The sequence below is a fragment of the Copadichromis virginalis genome, linkage group LG6 (genome assembly GCF_057382275.1).
Source record: "Copadichromis virginalis isolate Kocher_CV1m ecotype Utaka linkage group LG6, C_Virginalis_male_GT1.1, whole genome shotgun sequence".
Classification (NCBI taxonomy): Eukaryota; Metazoa; Chordata; class Actinopteri; order Cichliformes; family Cichlidae; genus Copadichromis; species Copadichromis virginalis.
In genome coordinates this window covers 9,514,560-9,541,244 of record NC_140623.1, presented here as the reverse complement: position 1 = coordinate 9,541,244, position 26,685 = coordinate 9,514,560, and the positions used below count along the sequence as shown (strand labels likewise).

General features: G+C 30.8%; 1 long non-coding RNA gene across 1 annotated transcript in view; it reads left to right on the top strand.

Annotated features, from left to right (window-relative positions):
• Nucleotides 1-26,685, top strand: part of LOC146707169 (uncharacterized) — a 76,106-nt gene that overhangs the window by 47,341 nt on the left and 2,080 nt on the right. The window lies entirely within an intron of this gene.

Below are 26,685 nucleotides of genomic sequence, written 5' to 3'. Positions count from 1 at the left end.
GACATAAATACACACATAAACATTACAAGACATAAAAACAAGTCAAAGATATTTGCAACAAACAGACCTCAGTGCAAGAAAGTTACTTACCAGCAATACAAGACATAAATACACACATAAACATTACAAGACATAAAAACAAGTCAAAGATATTTGCAACAAACAGACCTCAGTGCAAGAAAGTTACTTACCAGCAATACAAGACATAAATACACACATAAAGATTACAAGACATAAAAACAAGTCAAAGATATTTGCAACAAACAGACCTCAGTGCAAGAAAGTTACTTACCAGCAATACAAGACATAAATACACATATAAACATGATAAGACATAAAAACAAGTCAAAGATATTTGCAACAAACAGACCTCAGTGCAATAAAGTTACTTACCAGCAATACAAGACATAAATACACACATAAACATTACAAGACATAAAAACAAGTCAAAGATATTTGCAACAAACAGACCTCAGTGCAAGAAAGTTACTTACCAGCAATACAAGACATAAATACACACATAAAGATTACAAGACATAAAAACAAGTCAAAGATATTTGCAACAAACAGACCTCAGTGCAATAAAGTTACTTACCAGCAATACAAGACATAAATACACATATAAACATGATAAGACATAAAAACAAATCAAAGATATTTGCAACAAAAAAAACTCAGTGCAAGAAAGTTACTTACCTGCAATACAAGACATAAATACACATATAAACATTACAAGACATAAATACACATATAAACATGATAAGACATAAAAACAAGTCAAAGATATTTGCAACAAACAGACCTCAGTGCAAGAACGTTACTTACCAGCAATACAAGACATAAATACACACATAAACATTACAAGACATAAAAACAAGTCAAAGATATTTGCAACAAACAAAACTCAGTGCAAGAAAGTTACTTACCAGCAATACAAGACATAAATACACACATAAACATTACAAGACATAAAAACAGGTCAAAGATATTTGCAACAAACAGACCTGAGTGCAAGAAAGTTACTTAACAGCAATTGAAGACATACATACACACATAAACATTAAAAGACATAAAAACAACTCAAAGATATTCGCAATAAACAGACCTCAGTGCAAGAAAGTTACTTACCAGCAATATAAGACAAAAATACACACATAAACATTACAAGACATAAAAACAGGTCAAAGATATTTGCAATCAACAGACCTCAGTGCAAGAAAGTTACTTACCAGCAATACAAGACATAAATACACATTTAACAGCAATACCAGACATAAATACACACATAAACATTATAAGACATAAAAACAAGTCAAAGATATTTGCAATAAACAGACCTCAGTGCAAGAAAGTTACTTAACAGCAATTGAAGACATAAATACACACATAAACATTACAAGACATAAAAACAGGTCAAAGATATTTCCAATAAACAGACCTAAGTGCAAGAAAGTTTCTTACCAGCAATACAAGACATAAATACACATATAAACATTACAAGACATAAGAACAAATCAAAGATATTTGCAACAAACAGACCTCAGTGCAAGAAAGTTACTTACCAGCAATACAAGACATAAATACACATATAAACATGATAAGACATAAAAACAAGTCAAAGATATTTGCAACAAAAAGACCTCAGTGCAATAAAGTTACTTACCAGCAATACAAGACATAAATACACACATAAAGATTACAAGACATAAAAACAAATCAAAGATATTTGCAACAAAAAGAACTCAGTGCAAGAAAGTTACTTACCAGCAATACAAGACATAAATACACACATAAACATTATAAGACATAAAAACAAGTCAAAGATATTTGCAACAAACAGACCTCAGTGCAAGAAAGTTACTTACCAGCAATTGAAGACATACATACAGACATAAACATTATAAGACATAAAAACAGGTCAAAGATATTTGCAATAAACAGACCTCAGTGCAAGAAAGTTACTTACCAGCAATACAAGACATAAATACACACATAAACATTATAAAACATAAAAGCAAGTCAAAGATATTTGCAACAAACAGACCTCAGTGCAATAAAGTTACTTACCAGCAATGCAAGACATACATACACACATAATCATTACAAGACATAAATACACATATAAACATTAGAAGACATAAAAACAAATCAAAGATATTTGCAACAAAAAAAACTCAGTGCAAGAAAGTTACTTACCTGCAATACAAGACATAAATACACACATAATCATTACAAGACATAAATACACACATAAACCTTAGAAGACATAAAAACAAATCAAAGATATTTGCAACAAAAAAAACTCAGTGCAAGAAAGTTACTTACCTGCAATACAAGACATAAATACACATATAAACATTACAAGACATAAATACACATATAAACATGATAAGACATAAAAACAAGTCAAAGATATTTGCAACAAACAGACCTCAGTGCAAGAACGTTACTTACCAGCAATACAAGACATAAATACACACATAAACATTACAAGACATAAAAACAAGTCAAAGATATTTGCAACAAACAGACCTCAGTGCAAGAAAGTTACTTACCAGCAATACAAGACATAAATACACATATAAACATGATAAGACATAAAAACAAGTCAAAGATATTTGCAACAAACAAAACTCAGTGCAAGAAAGTTACTTACCAGCAATACAAGACATAAATACACACATAAACATTACAAGACATAAAAACAAGTCAAAGATATTTGCAACAAACAGACCTCAGTGCAAGAAAGTTACTTACCAGCAATACAAGACATAAATACACACATAAACATTACAAGACATAAAAACAAGTCAAAGATATTTGCAACAAACAGACCTCAGTGCAAGAAAGTTACTTACCAGCAATACAAGACATAAATACACACATAAACATTACAAGACATAAAAACAAGTCAAAGATATTTGCAACAAACAGACCTCAGTGCAAGAAAGTTACTTACCTGCAATACAAGACATAAATACACACATAATCATTACAAGACATAAATACACACATAAACCTTAGAAGACATAAAAACAAATCAAAGATATTTGCAACAAAAAAAACTCAGTGCAAGAAAGTTACTTACCAGCAATACAAGACATAAATACACATATAAACATGATAAGACATAAAAACAAATCAAAGATATTTGCAACAAAAAAAACTCAGTGCAAGAAATTTACTTACCAGCAATACAAGACATAAATACACATATAAACATTACAAGACATAAAAACAAGTCAAAGATATTTGCAACAAACAAAACTCAGTGCAATAAAGTTACTTACCAGCAATACAAGACATAAATACACATATAAACATGATAAGACATAAAAACAAATCAAAGATATTTGCAACAAACAGACCTCAGTGCAATAAAGTTACTTACCAGCAATACAAGACATAAATACACACATAAATATTACAAGACATAAAAACAAGTCAAAGATATTTGCAACAAACAAAACTCAGTGCAATAAAGTTACTTACCAGCAATACAAGACATAAATACACATATAAACATGATAAGACATAAAAACAAGTAAAAGATATTTGCAACAAAAAGACCTCAGTGCAATAAAGTTACTTACCAGCAATACAAGACATAAATACACACATAAACATTATAAGACATAAAAACAAGTCAAAGATATTTGCAACAAACAGACCTCAGTGCAAGAAAGTTACTTACCAGCAATACAAGACATAAATACACACATAAACATTATAAGACATAAAAACAAGTCAAAGATATTTGCAACAAACAGACCTCAGTGCAAGAAAGTTACTTACCAGCAATACAAGACATAAATACACATATAAACATGATAAGACATAAAAACAAATCAAAGATATTTGCAACAAAAAAAACTCAGTGCAATAAAGTTACTTACCAGCAATACAAGACATAAATACACACAAAGATTACAAGACATAAAAACAAATCAAAGATATTTGCAACAAACAAAACTCAGCGCAAGAAAGTTACTTACCAGCAATACAAGACATAAATACACATATAAACATGATAAGACATAAAAACAAATCAAAGATATTTGCAACAAACAGACCTCAGTGCAATAAAGTTACTTACCAGCAATACAAGACATAAATACACACATAAATATTACAAGACATAAAAACAAGTCAAAGATATTTGCAACAAACAAAACTCAGTGCAATAAAGTTACTTACCAGCAATACAAGACATAAATACACATATAAACATGATAAGACATAAAAACAAATCAAAGATATTTGCAACAAAAAAAACTCAGTGCAATAAAGTTACTTACCAGCAATACAAGACATAAATACACACATAAAGATTACAAGACATAAAAACAAGTCAAAGATATTTGCAACAAACAGACCTCAGTGCAATAAAGTTACTTACCAGCAATACAAGACATAAATACACACATAAAGATTACAAGACATAAAAACAAGTCAAAGATAATTGCAACAAACAGACCTCAGTGCAATAAAGTTACTTACCAGCAATACAAGACATAAATACACATATAAACATGATAAGACATAAAAACAAGTCAAAGATATTTGCAACAAACAGACCTCAGTGCAAGAAAGTTACTTACCAGCAATACAAGACATAAATACACATATAAACATGATAAGACATAAAAACAAGTCAAAGATATTTGCAACAAAAAGACCTCAGTGCAATAAAGTTACTTACCAGCAATACAAGACATAAATACACACATAAAGATTACAAGACATAAAAACAAATCAAAGATATTTGCAACAAAAAGAACTCAGTGGAAGAAAGTTACTTACCAGCAATACAAGACATAAATACACACATAAACATTATAAGACATAAAAACAAGTCAAAGATATTTGCAACAAACAGACCTCAGTGCAAGAAAGTTACTTACCAGCAATTGAAGACATACATACAGACATAAACATTATAAGACATAAAAACAGGTCAAAGATATTTGCAATAAACAGACCTCAGTGCAAGAAAGTTACTTACCAGCAATACAAGACATAAATACACACATAAACATTATAAAACATAAAAGCAAGTCAAAGATATTTGCAACAAACAGACCTCAGTGCAATAAAGTTACTTACCAGCAATGCAAGACATACATACACACATAATCATTACAAGACATAAATACACATATAAACATTAGAAGACATAAAAACAAATCAAAGATATTTGCAACAAAAAAAACTCAGTGCAAGAAAGTTACTTACCTGCAATACAAGACATAAATACACACATAATCATTACAAGACATAAATACACACATAAACCTTAGAAGACATAAAAACAAATCAAAGATATTTGCAACAAAAAAAACTCAGTGCAAGAAAGTTACTTACCTGCAATACAAGACATAAATACACATATAAACATGATAAGACATAAAAACAAGTCAAAGATATTTGCAACAAACAGACCTCAGTGCAAGAACGTTACTTACCAGCAATACAAGACATAAATACACACATAAACATTACAAGACATAAAAACAAGTCAAAGATATTTGCAACAAACAGACCTCAGTGCAAGAAAGTTACTTACCAGCAATACAAGACATAAATACACATATAAACATGATAAGACATAAAAACAAGTCAAAGATATTTGCAACAAACAAAACTCAGTGCAAGAAAGTTACTTACCAGCAATACAAGACATAAATACACACATAAACATTACAAGACATAAAAACAAGTCAAAGATATTTGCAACAAACAGACCTCAGTGCAAGAAAGTTACTTACCAGCAATACAAGACATAAATACACACATAAACATTACAAGACATAAAAACAAGTCAAAGATATTTGCAACAAACAGACCTCAGTGCAAGAAAGTTACTTACCAGCAATACAAGACATAAATACACACATAAACATTACAAGACATAAAAACAAGTCAAAGATATTTGCAACAAACAGACCTCAGTGCAAGAAAGTTACTTACCAGCAATACAAGACATAAATACACACATAAACATTACAAGACATAAAAACAAGTCAAAGATATTTGCAACAAACAGACCTCAGTGCAAGAAAGTTACTTACCAGCAATACAAGACATAAATACACACATAAACATTACAAGACATAAAAACAAGTCAAAGATATTTGCAACAAACAGACCTCAGTGCAAGAAAGTTACTTACCAGCAATACAAGACATAAATACACATATAAACATGATAAGACATAAAAACAAGTCAAAGATATTTGCAACAAACAAAACTCAGTGCAAGAAAGTTACTTACCAGCAATACAAGACATAAATACACACATAAAGATTACAAGACATAAAAACAAGTCAAAGATATTTGCAACAAACAGACCTCAGTGCAATAAAGTTACTTAGCAGCAATACAAGACATAAATACACATATAAACATGATAAGACATAAAAACAAATCAAAGATATTTGCAACAAAAAAAACTCAGTGCAAGAAAGTTACTTACCAGCAATACAAGACATAAATACACATATAAACATTACAAGACATAAAAACAAGGCAAAGATATTTGCAACAAATAGAGCTCAGTGCAAGAAAGTTTCTTACCAGCAATACAAGACATAAATACACATATAAACATTACAAGACATTAGAACAAATCAAAGATATTTGCAACAAAAAAAACTCAGTGTAAGAAAGTTACTTACCTTCAATACAAGACATAAATACACATATAAACATTACAAGACATAAATACACATATAAACATGATAAGACATAAAAACAAGTCAAAGATATTTGCAACAAACAGACCTCAGTGCAAGAAAGTTACTTACCAGCAATACAAGACATAAATACACACATAAACATTACAAGACATAAAAACAAGTCAAAGATATTTGCAACAAACAGACCTCAGTGCAAGAAAGTTACTTACCAGCAATACAAGACATAAATACACACATAAACATTACAAGACATAAAAACAAGTCAAAGATATTTGCAACAAACAGACCTCAGTGCAAGAAAGTTACTTACCAGCAATACAAGACATAAATACACACATAAAGATTACAAGACATAAAAACAAGTCAAAGATATTTGCAACAAACAGACCTCAGTGCAAGAAAGTTACTTACCAGCAATACAAGACATAAATACACATATAAACATGATAAGACATAAAAACAAGTCAAAGATATTTGCAACAAACAGACCTCAGTGCAATAAAGTTACTTACCAGCAATACAAGACATAAATACACACATAAACATTACAAGACATAAAAACAAGTCAAAGATATTTGCAACAAACAGACCTCAGTGCAAGAAAGTTACTTACCAGCAATACAAGACATAAATACACACATAAAGATTACAAGACATAAAAACAAGTCAAAGATATTTGCAACAAACAGACCTCAGTGCAATAAAGTTACTTACCAGCAATACAAGACATAAATACACATATAAACATGATAAGACATAAAAACAAATCAAAGATATTTGCAACAAAAAAAACTCAGTGCAAGAAAGTTACTTACCTGCAATACAAGACATAAATACACATATAAACATTACAAGACATAAATACACATATAAACATGATAAGACATAAAAACAAGTCAAAGATATTTGCAACAAACAGACCTCAGTGCAAGAACGTTACTTACCAGCAATACAAGACATAAATACACACATAAACATTACAAGACATAAAAACAAGTCAAAGATATTTGCAACAAACAAAACTCAGTGCAAGAAAGTTACTTACCAGCAATACAAGACATAAATACACACATAAACATTACAAGACATAAAAACAGGTCAAAGATATTTGCAACAAACAGACCTGAGTGCAAGAAAGTTACTTAACAGCAATTGAAGACATACATACACACATAAACATTAAAAGACATAAAAACAACTCAAAGATATTCGCAATAAACAGACCTCAGTGCAAGAAAGTTACTTACCAGCAATATAAGACAAAAATACACACATAAACATTACAAGACATAAAAACAGGTCAAAGATATTTGCAATCAACAGACCTCAGTGCAAGAAAGTTACTTACCAGCAATACAAGACATAAATACACATTTAACAGCAATACCAGACATAAATACACACATAAACATTATAAGACATAAAAACAAGTCAAAGATATTTGCAATAAACAGACCTCAGTGCAAGAAAGTTACTTAACAGCAATTGAAGACATAAATACACACATAAACATTACAAGACATAAAAACAGGTCAAAGATATTTCCAATAAACAGACCTAAGTGCAAGAAAGTTTCTTACCAGCAATACAAGACATAAATACACATATAAACATTACAAGACATAAGAACAAATCAAAGATATTTGCAACAAACAGACCTCAGTGCAAGAAAGTTACTTACCAGCAATACAAGACATAAATACACATATAAACATGATAAGACATAAAAACAAGTCAAAGATATTTGCAACAAACAAAACTCAGTGCAAGAAAGTTACTTACCACCAATACAAGACATAAATACACACATAAACATTACAAGACATAAAAACAAGTCAAAGATATTTGCAACAAACAGACCTCAGTGCAAGAAAGTTACTTACCAGCAATACAAGACATAAATACACACATAAACATTACAAGACATAAAAACAAGTCAAAGATATTTGCAACAAACAGACCTCAGTGCAATAAAGTTACTTACCAGCAATACAAGACATAAATACACATATAAACATGATAAGACATAAAAACAAATCAAAGATATTTGCAAAAAAAAAAACTCAGTGCAATAAAGTTACTTACCAGCAATACAAGACATAAATACACATATAAACATGATAAGACATAAAAACAAATCAAAGATATTTGCAACAAAAAAAACTCAGTGCAATAAAGTTACTTACCAGCAATACAAGACATAAATACACACAAAGATTACAAGACATAAAAACAAATCAAAGATATTTGCAACAAACAAAACTCAGCGCAAGAAAGTTACTTACCAGCAATACAAGACATAAATACACATATAAACATGATAAGACATAAAAACAAATCAAAGATATTTGCAACAAACAGACCTCAGTGCAATAAAGTTACTTACCAGCAATACAAGACATAAATACACACATAAATATTACAAGACATAAAAACAAGTCAAAGATATTTGCAACAAACAAAACTCAGTGCAATAAAGTTACTTACCAGCAATACAAGACATAAATACACACATAAAGATTACAAGACATAAAAACAAGTCAAAGATATTTGCAACAAACAGACCTCAGTGCAATAAAGTTACTTACCAGCAATACAAGACATAAATACACACATAAAGATTACAAGACATAAAAACAAGTCAAAGATATTTGCAACAAACAGACCTCAGTGCAATAAAGTTACTTACCAGCAATACAAGACATAAATACACATATAAACATGATAAGACATAAAAACAAGTCAAAGATATTTGCAACAAACAGCCCTCAGTGCAAGAAAGTTACTTACCAGCAATACAAGACATAAATACACACATAAAGATTACAAGACATAAAAACAAATCAAAGATATTTGCAACAAACAAAACTCAGTGCAATAAAGTTACTTACCAGCAATACAAGACATAAATACACACATAAAGATTACAAGACATAAAAACAAGTCAAAGATATTTGCAACAAACAGACCTCAGTGCAAGAAAGTTACTTACCAGCAATACAAGACATAAATACACATATAAACATGATAAGACATAAAAACAAATCAAAGATATTTGCAACAAAAAAAACTCAGTGCAAGAAATTTACTTACCAGCAATACAAGACATAAATACACATATAAACATTACAAGACATAAAAACAAGTCAAAGATATTTGCAACAAACAAAACTCAGTGCAATAAAGTTACTTACCAGCAATACAAGACATAAATACACATATAAACATGATAAGACATAAAAACAAGTCAAAGATATTTGCAACAAAAAGACCTCAGTGCAATAAAGTTACTTACCAGCAATACAAGACATAAATACACACATAAAGATTACAAGACATAAAAACAAATCAAAGATATTTGCAACAAAAAGAACTCAGTGCAAGAAAGTTACTTACCAGCAATACAAGACATAAATACACACATAAACATTATAAGACATAAAAACAAGTCAAAGATATTTGCAACAAACAGACCTCAGTGCAAGAAAGTTACTTACCAGCAATTGAAGACATACATACAGACATAAACATTATAAGACATAAAAACAGGTCAAAGATATTTGCAATAAACAGACCTCAGTGCAAGAAAGTTACTTACCAGCAATACAAGACATAAATACACACATAAACATTATAAAACATAAAAGCAAGTCAAAGATATTTGCAACAAACAGACCTCAGTGCAATAAAGTTACTTACCAGCAATGCAAGACATACATACACACATAATCATTACAAGACATAAATACACATATAAACATTAGAAGACATAAAAACAAATCAAAGATATTTGCAACAAAAAAAACTCAGTGCAAGAAAGTTACTTACCAGCAATACAAGACATAAATACACACATAAAGATTACAAGACATAAAAACAAGTCAAAGATATTTGCAACAAACAAAACTCAGTGCAATAAAGTTACTTACCAGCAATACAAGACATAAATACACATATAAACATGATAAGACATAAAAACAAGTCAAAGATATTTGCAACAAAAAGACCTCAGTGCAATAAAGTTACTTACCAGCAATACAAGACATAAATACACATATAAACATGATAAGACATAAAAACAAGTCAAAGATATTTGCAACAAACAGACCTCAGTGCAAGAAAGTTACTTACCAGCAATACAAGACATAAATACACATATAAACATGATAAGACATAAAAACAAGTCAAAGATATTTGCAACAAACAGACCTCAGTGCAAGAAAGTTACTTACCAGCAATACAAGACATAAATACACACATAAAGATTACAAGACATAAAAACAAATCAAAGATATTTGCAACAAACAAAACTCAGTGCAAGAAAGTTACTTACCAGCAATACAAAACATAAATATACATATAAACATGATAAGACATAAAAACAAGTCAAAGATATTTGCAACAAACAGACCTCAGTGCAAGAAAGTTTCTTACCAGCAATACAAGACATAAATACACATATAAACATTACAAGACATAAGAACAAATCAAAGATATTTGCAACAAAAAAAACTCAGTGCAAGAAAGTTACTTACCTGCAATACAAGACATAAATACACATATAAACATTACAAGACATAAATACACATATAAACATGATAAGACATAAAAACAAGTCAAAGATATTTGCAACAAACAGACCTCAGTGCAAGAACGTTACTTACCAGCAATACAAGACATAAATACACACATAAACATTACAAGACATAAAAACAAGTCAAAGATATTTGCAACAAACAGACCTCAGTGCAAGAAAGTTACTTACCAGCAATACAAGACATAAATACACATATAAACATGATAAGACATAAAAACAAGTCAAAGATATTTGCAACAAACAAAACTCAGTGCAAGAAAGTTACTTACCAGCAATATAAGACATAAATACACACATAAAGATTACAAGACATAAAAACAAGTCAAAGATATTTGCAACAAACAGACCTCAGTGCAATAAAGTTACTTACCAGCAATACAAGACATAAATACACATATAAACATGATAAGACATAAAAACAAATCAAAGATATTTGCAACAAAAAAAACTCAGTGCAAGACAGTTACTTACCAGCAACACAAGACATAAATACACACATAAAGATTACAAGACATAAAAACAAGTCAAAGATATTTGCAACAAACAAAACTCAGTGCAATAAAGTTACTTACCAGCAATACAAGACATAAATACACATATAAACATGATAAGACATAAAAACAAGTCAAAGATATTTGCAACAAAAAGACCTCAGTGCAATAAAGTTACTTACCAGCAATACAAGACATAAATACACATATAAACATGATAAGACATAAAAACAAGTCAAAGATATTTGCAACAAACAGACCTCAGTGCAATAAAGTTACTTACCAGCAATACAAGACATAAATACACATATAAACATGATAAGACATAAAAACAAGTCAAAGATATTTGCAACAAACAGACCTCAGTGCAAGAAAGTTTCTTACCAGCAATACAAGACATAAATACACATATAAACATTACAAGACATAAATACACATATAAACATGATAAGACATAAAAACAAGTCAAAGATATTTGCAACAAACAGACCTCAGTGCAAGAACGTTACTTACCAGCAATACAAGACATAAATACACACATAAACATTACAAGACATAAAAACAAGTCAAAGATATTTGCAACAAACAGACCTCAGTGCAAGAAAGTTACTTACCAGCAATACAAGACATAAATACACATATAAACATGATAAGACATAAAAACAAGTCAAAGATATTTGCAACAAACAAAACTCAGTGCAAGAAAGTTACTTACCAGCAATACAAGACATAAATACACACATAAACATTACAAGACATAAAAACAAGTCAAAGATATTTGCAACAAACAGACCTCAGTGCAATAAAGTTACTTACCAGCAATACAAGACATAAATACACATATAAACATGATAAGACATAAAAACAAATCAAAGATATTTGCAACAAATAGACCTCAGTGCAATAAAGTTACTTACCAGCAATACAAGACATAAATACACACATAAAGATTACAAGACATAAAAACAAGTCAAAGATATTTGCAACAATCAAAACTCAGTGCAATAAAGTTACTTACCAGCAATACAAGACATAAATACACATATAAACATGATAAGACATAAAAACAAGTCAAAGATATTTGCAATAAAAAGACCTCAGTGCAATAAAGTTACTTACCAGCAATACAAGACATAAATACACATATAAAGATTACAAGACATAAAAACAAGTCAAAGATATTTGCAACAAAAAGACCTCAGTGCAATAAAGTTACTTACCAGCAATACAAGACATAAATACACATATAAACATGATAAGACATAAAAACAAGTCAAAGATATTTGCAACAAACAGACCTCAGTGCAATAAAGTTACTTACCAGCAATACAAGACATAAATACACATATAAACATGATAAGACATAAAAACAAGTCAAAGATATTTGCAACAAACAGACCTCAGTGCAATAAAGTTACTTACCAGCAATACAAGACATAAATACACACAAAGATTACAAGACATAAAAACAAATCAAAGATATTTGCAACAAACAAAACTCAGCGCAAGAAAGTTACTTACCAGCAATACAAGACATAAATACACACAAAGATTACAAGACATAAAAACAAATCAAAGATATTTGCAACAAACAAAACTCAGTGCAATAAAGTTACTTACCAGCAATACAAGACATAAATACACATATAAACATGATAAGACATAAAAACAAGTCAAAGATATTTGCAACAAACAGACCTCAGTGCAAGAAAGTTACTTACCAGCAATACAAGACATAAATACACATATAAACATGATAAGACATAAAAACAAGTCAAAGATATTTGCAACAAACAGACCTCAGTGCAAGAAAGTTACTTACCAGCAATACAAGACATAAATACACATATAAACATGATAAGACATAAAAACAAGTCAAAGATATTTGCAACAAAAAGACCTCAGTGCAATAAAGTTACTTACCAGCAATACAAGACATAAATACACATATAAACATGATAAGACATAAAAACAAGTCAAAGATATTTGCAACAAACAGACCTCAGTGCAAGAAAGTTACTTACCAGCAATACAAGACATAAATACACATATAAACATGATAAGACATAAAAACAAGTCAAAGATATTTGCAACAAACAGACCTCAGTGCAAGAAAGTTACTTACCAGCAATACAAGACATAAATACACATATAAACATTACAAGACATAAAAACAAGTCAAAGATATTTGCAACAAACAAAACTCAGTGCAAGAAAGTTACTTACCAGCAATACAAGACATAAATACACATATAAACATGATAAGACATAAAAACAAGTCAAAGATATTTGCAACAAACAGACCTCAGTGCAATAAAGTTACTTACCAGCAATACAAGACATAAATACACACAAAGATTACAAGACATAAAAACAAATCAAAGATATTTGCAACAAACAAAACTCAGCGCAAGAAAGTTACTTACCAGCAATACAAGACATAAATACACACAAAGATTACAAGACATAAAAACAAATCAAAGATATTTGCAACAAACAAAACTCAGTGCAATAAAGTTACTTACCAGCAATACAAGACATAAATACACATATAAACATGATAAGACATAAAAACAAGTCAAAGATATTTGCAACAAACAGACCTCAGTGCAATAAAGTTACTTACCAGCAATACAAGACATAAATACACATATAAACATGATAAGACATAAAAACAAATCAAAGATATTTGCAACAAAAAAAACTCAGTGCAAGAAAGTTACTTACCAGCAATACAAGACATAAATACACATATAAACATGATAAGACATAAAAACAAATCAAAGATATTTGCAACAAAAGAAACTCAGTGCAAGAAAGTTACTTACCAGCAATACAAGACATAAATACACACATAAAGATTACAAGACATAAAAACAAGTCAAAGATATTTGCAACAAACAAAACTCAGTGCAATAAAGTTACTTACCAGCAATACAAGACATAAATACACATATAAACATGATAAGACATAAAAACAAGTCAAAGATATTTGCAACAAAAAGACCTCAGTGCAATAAAGTTACTTACCAGCAATACAAGACATAAATACACATATAAACATGATAAGACATAAAAACAAGTCAAAGATATTTGCAACAAACAGACCTCAGTGCAATAAAGTTACTTACCAGCAATACAAGACATAAATACACATATAAACATGATAAGACATAAAAACAAGTCAAAGATATTTGCAACAAACAGACCTCAGTGCAAGAAAGTTACTTACCAGCAATACAAGACATAAATACACATATAAACATTACAAGACATAAATACACATATAAACATGATAAGACATAAAAACAAATCAAAGATATTTGCAACAAACAGACCTCAGTGCAAGAACGTTACTTACCAGCAATACAAGACATAAATACACATATAAACATGATAAGACATAAAAACAAATCAAAGATATTTGCAACAAAAAAAACTCAGTGCAAGAAAGTTACTTACCAGCAATACAAGACATAAATACACATATAAACATTACAAGACATAAAAACAAGTCAAAGATATTTGCAACAAACAGACCTCAGTGCAAGAACGTTACTTACCAGCAATACAAGACATAAATACACATATAAACATGATAAGACATAAAAACAAATCAAAGATATTTGCAACAAAAAAAAACTCAGTGCAAGAAAGTTACTTACCAGCAATACAAGACATAAATACACATATAAACATTACAAGACATAAAAACAAGTCAAAGATATTTGCAACAAACAGACCTCAGTGCAATAAAGTTACTTACCAGCAATACAAGACATAAATACACACATAAAGATTACAAGACATAAAAACAAGTCAAAGATATTTGCAACAAAAAGACCTCAGTGCAATAAAGTTACTTACCAGCAATACAAGACATAAATACACATATAAACATGATAAGACATAAAAACAAGTCAAAGATATTTGCAACAAACAGACCTCAGTGCAATAAAGTTACTTACCAGCAATACAAGACATAAATACACATATAAACATGATAAGACATAAAAACAAGTCAAAGATATTTGCAACAAACAGACCTCAGTGCAAGAAAGTTACTTAGCAGCAATACAAGACATAAATACACATATAAACATGATAAGACATAAAAACAGGTCAAAGATATTTGCAATAAACAGACCTCAGTGCAAGAAAGTTACTTAACAGCAATTGAAGACATAAATACACACATAAACATTACAAGACATAAAAACAAGTCAAAGATATTTGCAACAAATAGAGGTCAGTGCAAGAAAGTTTCTTACCAGCAATACAAGACATAAATACACATATAAACATTACAAGACATAAGAACAAATCAAAGATATTTGCAACAAAAAAAAAACTCAGTGCAAGAAAGTTACTTACCTGCAATACAAGACATAAATACACATATAAACATTACAAGACATAAATACACATATAAACATGATAAGACATAAAAACAAGTCAAAGATATTTGCAACAAACAGACCTCAGTGCAATAAAGTTACTTACCAGCAATACAAGACATAAATACACATATAAACATGATAAGACATAAAAACAAATCAAAGATATTTGCAACAAAAAAAACTCAGTGCAATAAAGTTACTTACCAGCAATACAAGACATAAATACACATATAAACATTACAAGACATAAAAACAAGTCAAAGATATTTGCAACAAACAGACCTCAGTGCAAGAAAGTTACTTACCAGCAATACAAGACATAAATACACACATAAAGATTACAAGACATAAAAACAAGTCAAAGATATTTGCAACAAACAAAACTCAGTGCAATAAAGTTACTTACCAGCAATACAAGACATAAATACACATATAAACATGATAAGACATAAAAACAAATCAAAGATATTTGCAACAAACAGACCTCAGTGCAATAAAGTTACTTACCAGCAATACAAGACATAAATACACACATAAAGATTACAAGACATAAAAACAAATCAAAGATATTTGCAACAAACAAAACTCAGCGCAAGAAAGTTGCTTACCAGCAATACAAGACATAAATACACACATAAAGATTACAAGACATAAAAACAAGTCAAAGATATTTGCAACAAACAGACCTCAGTGCAATAAAGTTACTTACCAGCAATACAAGACATAAATACACATATAAACATGATAAGACATAAAAACAAATCAAAGATATTTGCAACAAAAAAAACTCAGTGCAAGAAAGTTACTTACCAGCAATACAAGACATAAATACACACATAAACATTACAAGACATAAAAACAAGTCAAAGATATTTGCAACAAAAAGACCTCAGTGCAATAAAGTTACTAACCAGCAATACAAGACACAAATACACATATAAACATGATAAGACATAAAAACAAGTCAAAGATATTTGCAACAAAAAGACCTCAGTGCAATAAAGTTACTTACCAGCAATACAAGACATAAATACACATATAAACATGATAAGACATAAAAACAAGTCAAAGATATTTGCAACAAACAGACCTCAGTGCAAGAAAGTTACTTACCAGCAATACAAGACATAAATACACATATAAACATGATAAGACATAAAAACAAGTCAAAGATATTTGCAACAAACAGACCTCAGTGCAAGAAAGTTACTTACCAGCAATACAAGACATAAATACACATATAAACATTACAAGACATAAAAACAAGTCAAAGATATTTGCAACAAACAAAACTCAGTGCAAGAAAGTTACTTACCAGCAATACAAGACATAAATACACATATAAACATGATAAGACATAAAAACAAGTCAAAGATATTTGCAACAAACAGACCTCAGTGCAATAAAGTTACTTACCAGCAATACAAGACATAAATACACACAAAGATTACAAGACATAAAAACAAATCAAAGATATTTGCAACAAACAAAACTCAGCGCAAGAAAGTTACTTACCAGCAATACAAGACATAAATACACACAAAGATTACAAGACATAAAAACAAATCAAAGATATTTGCAACAAACAAAACTCAGTGCAATAAAGTTACTTACCAGCAATACAAGACATAAATACACATATAAACATGATAAGACATAAAAACAAGTCAAAGATATTTGCAACAAACAGACCTCAGTGCAATAAAGTTACTTACCAGCAATACAAGACATAAATACACATATAAACATGATAAGACATAAAAACAAATCAAAGATATTTGCAACAAAAAAAACTCAGTGCAAGAAAGTTACTTACCAGCAATACAAGACATAAATACACATATAAACATGATAAGACATAAAAACAAATCAAAGATATTTGCAACAAAAGAAACTCAGTGCAAGAAAGTTACTTACCAGCAATACAAGACATAAATACACACATAAAGATTACAAGACATAAAAACAAGTCAAAGATATTTGCAACAAACAAAACTCAGTGCAATAAAGTTACTTACCAGCAATACAAGACATAAATACACATATAAACATGATAAGACATAAAAACAAGTCAAAGATATTTGCAACAAAAAGACCTCAGTGCAATAAAGTTACTTACCAGCAATACAAGACATAAATACACATATAAACATGATAAGACATAAAAACAAGTCAAAGATATTTGCAACAAACAGACCTCAGTGCAATAAAGTTACTTACCAGCAATACAAGACATAAATACACATATAAACATGATAAGACATAAAAACAAGTCAAAGATATTTGCAACAAACAGACCTCAGTGCAAGAAAGTTACTTACCAGCAATACAAGACATAAATACACATATAAACATTACAAGACATAAATACACATATAAACATGATAAGACATAAAAACAAATCAAAGATATTTGCAACAAACAGACCTCAGTGCAAGAACGTTACTTACCAGCAATACAAGACATAAATACACATATAAACATGATAAGACATAAAAACAAATCAAAGATATTTGCAACAAAAAAAACTCAGTGCAAGAAAGTTACTTACCAGCAATACAAGACATAAATACACATATAAACATTACAAGACATAAAAACAAGTCAAAGATATTTGCAACAAACAGACCTCAGTGCAAGAACGTTACTTACCAGCAATACAAGACATAAATACACATATAAACATGATAAGACATAAAAACAAATCAAAGATATTTGCAACAAAAAAAAACTCAGTGCAAGAAAGTTACTTACCAGCAATACAAGACATAAATACACATATAAACATTACAAGACATAAAAACAAGTCAAAGATATTTGCAACAAACAAAACTCAGTGCAAGAAAGTTACTTACCAGCAATACAAGACATAAATACACATATAAACATTACAAGACATAAAAACAAGTCAAAGATATTTGCAACAAACAGACCTCAGTGCAATAAAGTTACTTACCAGCAATACAAGACATAAATACACACATAAAGATTACAAGACATAAAAACAAGTCAAAGATATTTGCAACAAAAAGACCTCAGTGCAATAAAGTTACTTACCAGCAATACAAGACATAAATACACATATAAACATGATAAGACATAAAAACAAGTCAAAGATATTTGCAACAAACAGACCTCAGTGCAATAAAGTTACTTACCAGCAATACAAGACATAAATACACATATAAACATGATAAGACATAAAAACAAGTCAAAGATATTTGCAACAAACAGACCTCAGTGCAAGAAAGTTACTTAGCAGCAATACAAGACATAAATACACATATAAACATGATAAGACATAAAAACAGGTCAAAGATATTTGCAATAAACAGACCTCAGTGCAAGAAAGTTACTTAACAGCAATTGAAGACATAAATACACACATAAACATTACAAGACATAAAAACAAGTCAAAGATATTTGCAACAAATAGAGGTCAGTGCAAGAAAGTTTCTTACCAGCAATACAAGACATAAATACACATATAAACATTACAAGACATAAGAACAAATCAAAGATATTTGCAACAAAAAAAAAACTCAGTGCAAGAAAGTTACTTACCTGCAATACAAGACATAAATACACATATAAACATTACAAGACATAAATACACATATAAACATGATAAGACATAAAAACAAGTCAAAGATATTTGCAACAAACAGACCTCAGTGCAATAAAGTTACTTACCAGCAATACAAGACATAAATACACATATAAACATGATAAGACATAAAAACAAATCAAAGATATTTGCAACAAAAAAAACTCAGTGCAATAAAGTTACTTACCAGCAATACAAGACATAAATACACATATAAACATTACAAGACATAAAAACAAGTCAAAGATATTTGCAACAAACAGACCTCAGTGCAAGAAAGTTACTTACCAGCAATACAAGACATAAATACACACATAAAGATTACAAGACATAAAAACAAGTCAAAGATATTTGCAACAAACAAAACTCAGTGCAATAAAGTTACTTACCAGCAATACAAGACATAAATACACATATAAACATGATAAGACATAAAAACAAATCAAAGATATTTGCAACAAACAGACCTCAGTGCAATAAAGTTACTTACCAGCAATACAAGACATAAATACACACATAAAGATTACAAGACATAAAAACAAATCAAAGATATTTGCAACAAACAAAACTCAGCGCAAGAAAGTTGCTTACCAGCAATACAAGACATAAATACACACATAAAGATTACAAGACATAAAAACAAGTCAAAGATATTTGCAACAAACAGACCTCAGTGCAATAAAGTTACTTACCAGCAATACAAGACATAAATACACATATAAACATGATAAGACATAAAAACAAATCAAAGATATTTGCAACAAAAAAAACTCAGTGCAAGAAAGTTACTTACCAGCAATACAAGACATAAATACACACATAAACATTACAAGACATAAAAACAAGTCAAAGATATTTGCAACAAAAAGACCTCAGTGCAATAAAGTTACTAACCAGCAATACAAGACACAAATACACATATAAACATGATAAGACATAAAAACAAATCAAAGATATTTGCAACAAACAGACCTCAGTGCAAGAAAGTTACTTACCAGCAATACAAGACATAAATACACACATAAACATTACAAGACATAAAAACAAGTCAAAGATATTTGCAACAAAAAGACCTCAGTGCAATAAAGTTACTTACCAGCAATACAAGACATAAATACACATATAAACATGATAAGACATAAAAACAAGTCAAAGATATTTGCAATAAACAGACCTCAGTGCAAGAAAGTTACTTACCAGCAATACAAGACATAAATACACACATAAACATTACAAGACATAAAAACAAATCAAAGATATTTGCAACAAACAAAACTCAGCGCAAGAAAGTTACTTACCAGCAATACAAGACATAAATACACACATAAACATTACAAGACATAAAAACAAGTCAAAGATATTTGCAACAAACAGACCTCAGTGCAAGAAAGTTACTTACCAGCAATACAAGACATAAATACACACATAAAGATTACAAGACATAAAAACAAATCAAAGATATTTGCAACAAACAGACCTCAGTGCAAGAAAGTTACTTACCAGCAATACAAGACATAAATACACATATAAACATTACAAGACATAAAAACAAGTGCAAAATATTTGCAACAAACAGACCTCAGTGCAAGAAAGTTACTTACCAGCAATACAAGACATAAATACACATATAAACATTACAAGACATAAAAACAAGTGCAAAATATTTGCAACAAACAGACCTCAGTGCAAGAAAGTTACTTACCAGCAATACAAGACATAAATACACATATAAACATTACAAGACATAAATACACATATAAACATGATAAGACATAAAAACAAGTTATTAGATTATTCTGTTATTATATGTTACCTTATATATGTAATCAAAGTAGTTGAATTAGAATACTGCTGTAGATCACATTATACCCTTTAATATAGAGTGTGTGAGCTGTATGTAGTTTAGTTCTCATTATACTTTTGAGTTAACAGAACATATTCACATATTAGTTCATTAGATAAATGTGCATCACTCTGTATCCTTGATCTGCTGGGAATGTGTTACACTGTTTTCTTGACATGCTTAATTGTTGAATCATGAAGAGAAGGTTGTAAGCAGGAGACTCTGTGTCTAAAGACAGGGGAGATAGACAGACCACATTCCACACCCCCACCTTACAGAAAGCAGAGAAACAACTGCCGAGGTCATAACTTAGGCGCTGTAACAGAGAAAAAATTTGATGTTTTGGCTTTTACGACTAGCTGGGGGCCACTAGAGACTATAAAAAGCTGAGCAACCCGTCACCATTCTGAGACATGTGCCTGACCCTCTGGTAGCATCTCTCCCGTCCGGACGTTGTAATGCTCTTATTGTTGAATTGTATGGAAATAAATGATTGTTGATTGAGCATTGATACACCGAGTATTGTCCTTCCTTCAGCCCAAAGATTCAAAGAATTGGGAGAATTCAACAAAGTGAAAAATATTTGCAACAAACAGACTTCAGTGCAAGAAAGTGGGGACGGGGGACTGTGCCTCACTGCCCTCCCCTTCTCCAAGAAACCCGTCTTCAACCGAGTCGAGAGAGCCGGGAACTTGTGAGGTGTGCATGTCCTGGTGAGCCTCCACCGTTTTATGGGTGGGTGCAGCCTCGACTGTACAGAGACAGACCAGACCAGCTGCACCACACAGACACTTCAAACCTCATCTGTGGACAAAAAACATATACATATATATATATATATATTTACACACACAAACACACACACACACACACACACACACATATATTCAAACCTCAAGGACAAAAACCAGAGGACAAAAACTACAAGAACAATATAAATATGGAGAAAACTAACCTTAGAAACATGCAGGGTGACAGGAGACAGCAGCACTGCAAACATGAGGACAGATAGACAGTTAAGGCTGTGTGAGAGTCAAGTTCACTCCTATATATGACCTCCTATCGCAGAATGCGTTACTGTGACAACGCAGGCTTTGTGCTTTGAAGTGTGGTGATTGGTGACGTCATTGGAACGGTCTGTGATCTTACGTCACACTAGGCCGGATCAATTTGAAAAAGGTGTTTTTGTCTGAAAATGCTCGTGTCCAAACTACCGTTTTGACAGAGTTGTTCCAGCACTGCGCATGCGTGAAACGCAAGGTGACTCGACCTGCCTCATTTCTGTCTGCCGTTTATTTACTTTCCGGCTCTTTGAAACATGCAGCAAAATGAAAAGGAAAAGCGACTAGTTTTTTAAATGGACTAACAATGAGGTGGAGTTGTTGCTGCAAGTAATACAAAAGTACAAAGTTACAAAAGCGATTGAGAATTAAAGAATTTGAAGAAAAGCTATCTGGAGGATGTACAAACTGATATTAATCTTTAACGGGGCTGTCACAATTTATCACATGATTGCATCACTTGACTAGGCTATGTCCACATGTATGGGTATTTTTGAAAACGTAGATTTATCCACTGAAAACGGAGAGTTTTAAAAATTCCTGCCTGGGTGGAGATTTTCAAGAACTCCGTTTTTGCGTTTACTATGGACAAGGAAAACGGAGAAAACGCAGGGTCAAAGGTGTGCGCCTTTTTTGACGTCACACTGTGCGCCAAGTTATTCTTTCGGTGAAATTAATTTCTACAATGGCGGACTTAGACAAAATACTGTTAATTTTACTCTCTGTAGTGTTTAAATGCTTACATACACAGACAGTTACGGTCCCTCCACACATAGTACTGGGTTCTGCTTCTTTGCGCCGCCATCTTTGTTTACTCTTTCCCGCCCAGGCGTCTAGACATCTGATTGGCCAACATTTCTACACGGTTAGGAATATAGCGCCACCTGTTGCTTTGGCATGCTCCTGGCAGCATTTTCCTTCGTTTTTGGTGTTGAGGTGTGAATGGGATTTAAAAAAAAAACGAAAAATCTCAGTTTTCAGAAATACCCGTGTATGTGTGGACGTAGTCTACAATGTGTCATTGTTTTTTAAAAAGGCTCCAGTTCGCTTTCCACAATGCTATGCGAAAACGGCGTCAAATGTATACGCTTTGGAGAGCGTTTTCAAAACGCTGCGCTTTCCTTGACCGAAAACGCTGTCTCAGTGTGGACGGAAGGCCAAAACGGAGAGAAAAAGATGCGTTTGAGTGATGAGTCATGATAGCATTATAGGCTGTTCACTTTTAAGTGTGGTAATTAGAAATATTGCAAAATAAAATACACACAAATATACTGTAAGAAAAGGCTTTATTTTTTAGTATATGCTGAATTATCAGTTTCAAAGCTACTCTACCAGAGTTTCACTAAAAAATGAAACAAAGGATATGTTTTAACCCTTTCATGCATGAATTATGACAACCTCTCAGCGAATAGCTTCTCTAAAATCAATAGAAACCCAACATTAAGTTCAGCTGAAGGTCAAACTGCAACAAAAAACTCTATAATCAACAGTTTACGTTAAAAACAGCTTCTTCTTTTGGAAAATAAAAACAAAAACGAACAGAAATCCCAGTACAGTACAGTTCCTTTGTATCGTGCTGCTGCCACCTGCTGCTCTGGGGTGGGAACAACAACACTTTGGATTTGCGTTCGTTATCAGCAACAAATGAGTTTTACTTTTGAGGCTGCAGTTTTTAGTTATGTTTATTTGTTGGATTCCATCAGTTTTTCTTCGAAGAGCCGAAAGACTTTCAGTTACTTATGATAAACTGTTTGTCTTATACAAACAGATAAATACAGAAAACAAGGAAGAAAACAAAGCTTGTATTCTATTTGATTTTCAAGATATTGAACTTTATTTTTTCCATTTCACCGAGTTCTTTTTTCCATGTACTTTTTGTCCAATAATTTTTTTTAATAATCAGATTAATGTTTATTTTAAAATTAAGAATTATTTATATTTTTTCTATTTGCTATATACTGAGCTGAAACATCCTTCTGTGTAGTCATGTAACACATTATTTTAAAATAATATATTTTAAACAGGTGGATGCAGGAATTAAGTGTTAAAACAGAGTCTTGTTCCATTTAAGCTATCTTTATTTCACATTTATTTGTACGCAATAAATACAGTTAAACATCCATGGGTGTGTAAATACGACGCCTGGCAGCCTCCGCATAGCCGACGCTGTAAAACGTGGGAGTTTTTACGTCCTTTTTAAAAAAAATGAATTTCAGATTCTGACTTGATGCATAATCAAGACCAGTAAACAGGTTAACAAAAAATTCTCTAATGGAAAAGAAACTTTAGGTATTCTTTTAATACAACAGGGTAAATGCAAACTTCAAAAATAAGTTTGATGTCATTCAGATCTCAAGGAGATCAACGAGAACGCAGCGTCACAGCTGACGGATACCTCTTTTCCTCTGATCAGATTCAGCTACGGTTTAATTGTTTTTCTTTTCTTAAAATCTTAATTCTAAAAACAAAAAAGGGGAAAAAAGCTGTGCCATTACTTACACAGATATCCATCTCTAAGCTCTCCGTAAATTATCAATACGATCGATAAGTCATATCTCAATCAAAGACACTACAATGGCTATTTACGGCTAAATAACAGGAAGTATTGATACCAATACGGCTGGTAAACAAACATCAAAAAGGAAATATTGAACAAAACATCCACAATACTGAAAAGGAATAAGAAGACATCAGAAAGTGCTTCACTATAGATTTTAAACTGGACAGCTAGCAGCTCAGGATGGTTTCCTCCTTAAAAATAAAAGGCATCTTTAAACTGCACATGCTCAGTGTAAACTGTCCTCCCCAACAGCGACTGTTACTGGCATCATTAGTGTCGTAAAAACAGTTTTTCTCTGTATTATGCAACATAAAAACAAAAGAGTTAGACTGTGTGTTGCCTCTTTCATATCAGATTTTGTATGTTAACTGAATTTTTTTGTGTCCTTTCTTAAACCGATGGTGATTTGCTAATAGGGTCATTTTGTCTCAACTCAAACAATTTTTAGAATTTTTCCTGGTCCTTCCAACCATGAAATTAAATCAGGATCTGTCATCAGGGAAATGTACCACAAAAAAATTCTAGGTATGGTCTAGTTAAATTATATTATTAAAAAAAAATTATTTAAGGTCCCATATTTGAGCAAACACCAAAAAGAATTTGAAAAGTACTCTACATGCTTTATTTTGTCCATTCGTCCATTGTCTTCTGTGTATCCTTAATAGGGTCATAACTATAAACCATTCAGAAAAGATTACCAAATGTTTTGCAGTGTGGCGGTCCACGTCCATGTTGATTTCTTGTCTATGGAATTAATTTCTGTTACTGTCAGTCTCCTGAAAATTACAATACCACTACAATACAATACTAACTGGCAAGAGAAAATATTTTGTGAATGAAACATAATTCATGTTCATTATTATTATTATTATTATTATTATTATTATTATTATTATTATTATTATTACATGAATGCCTATACTTTCATTGATATTTGGAAAGTAGTAAAATATTTTTTACTACTACTGTATAGTTAAGAGTTTAATGATAATGTATTATCATATATCATTGCTTATTTATTTTTACAGTATCCACTAGAACAGCGGCATATGGAGCCTCTTGCAGAAAGGCAGAGAGGATGACAGTCATCATCCTGGCAAACTAACCACAAAATATCAAAGTTAACCTAATAATTCAAGAGGAAAATATTCCACATCAGTTTTATATGGACTAACATTACTGTTCTGTTATGAGTTTAAGATTGAGCTTCTTTTAAATGGTTTATATTCAGTTTAATCTTCAGTCGCACTGGGGATTAATAAAGTAAACAATCTCTCTGTATGCCTGTGTAGCTATCTATATTATAAGACATTAAACTGTATTAATTAAATAACAAATAAAATCACAGCTGAAGACTTGAGCACCATGTCACATGATTAACTGTTCGCAGGATTACTAAAATGATTGAAACATGAAGGTGTTTTGGCA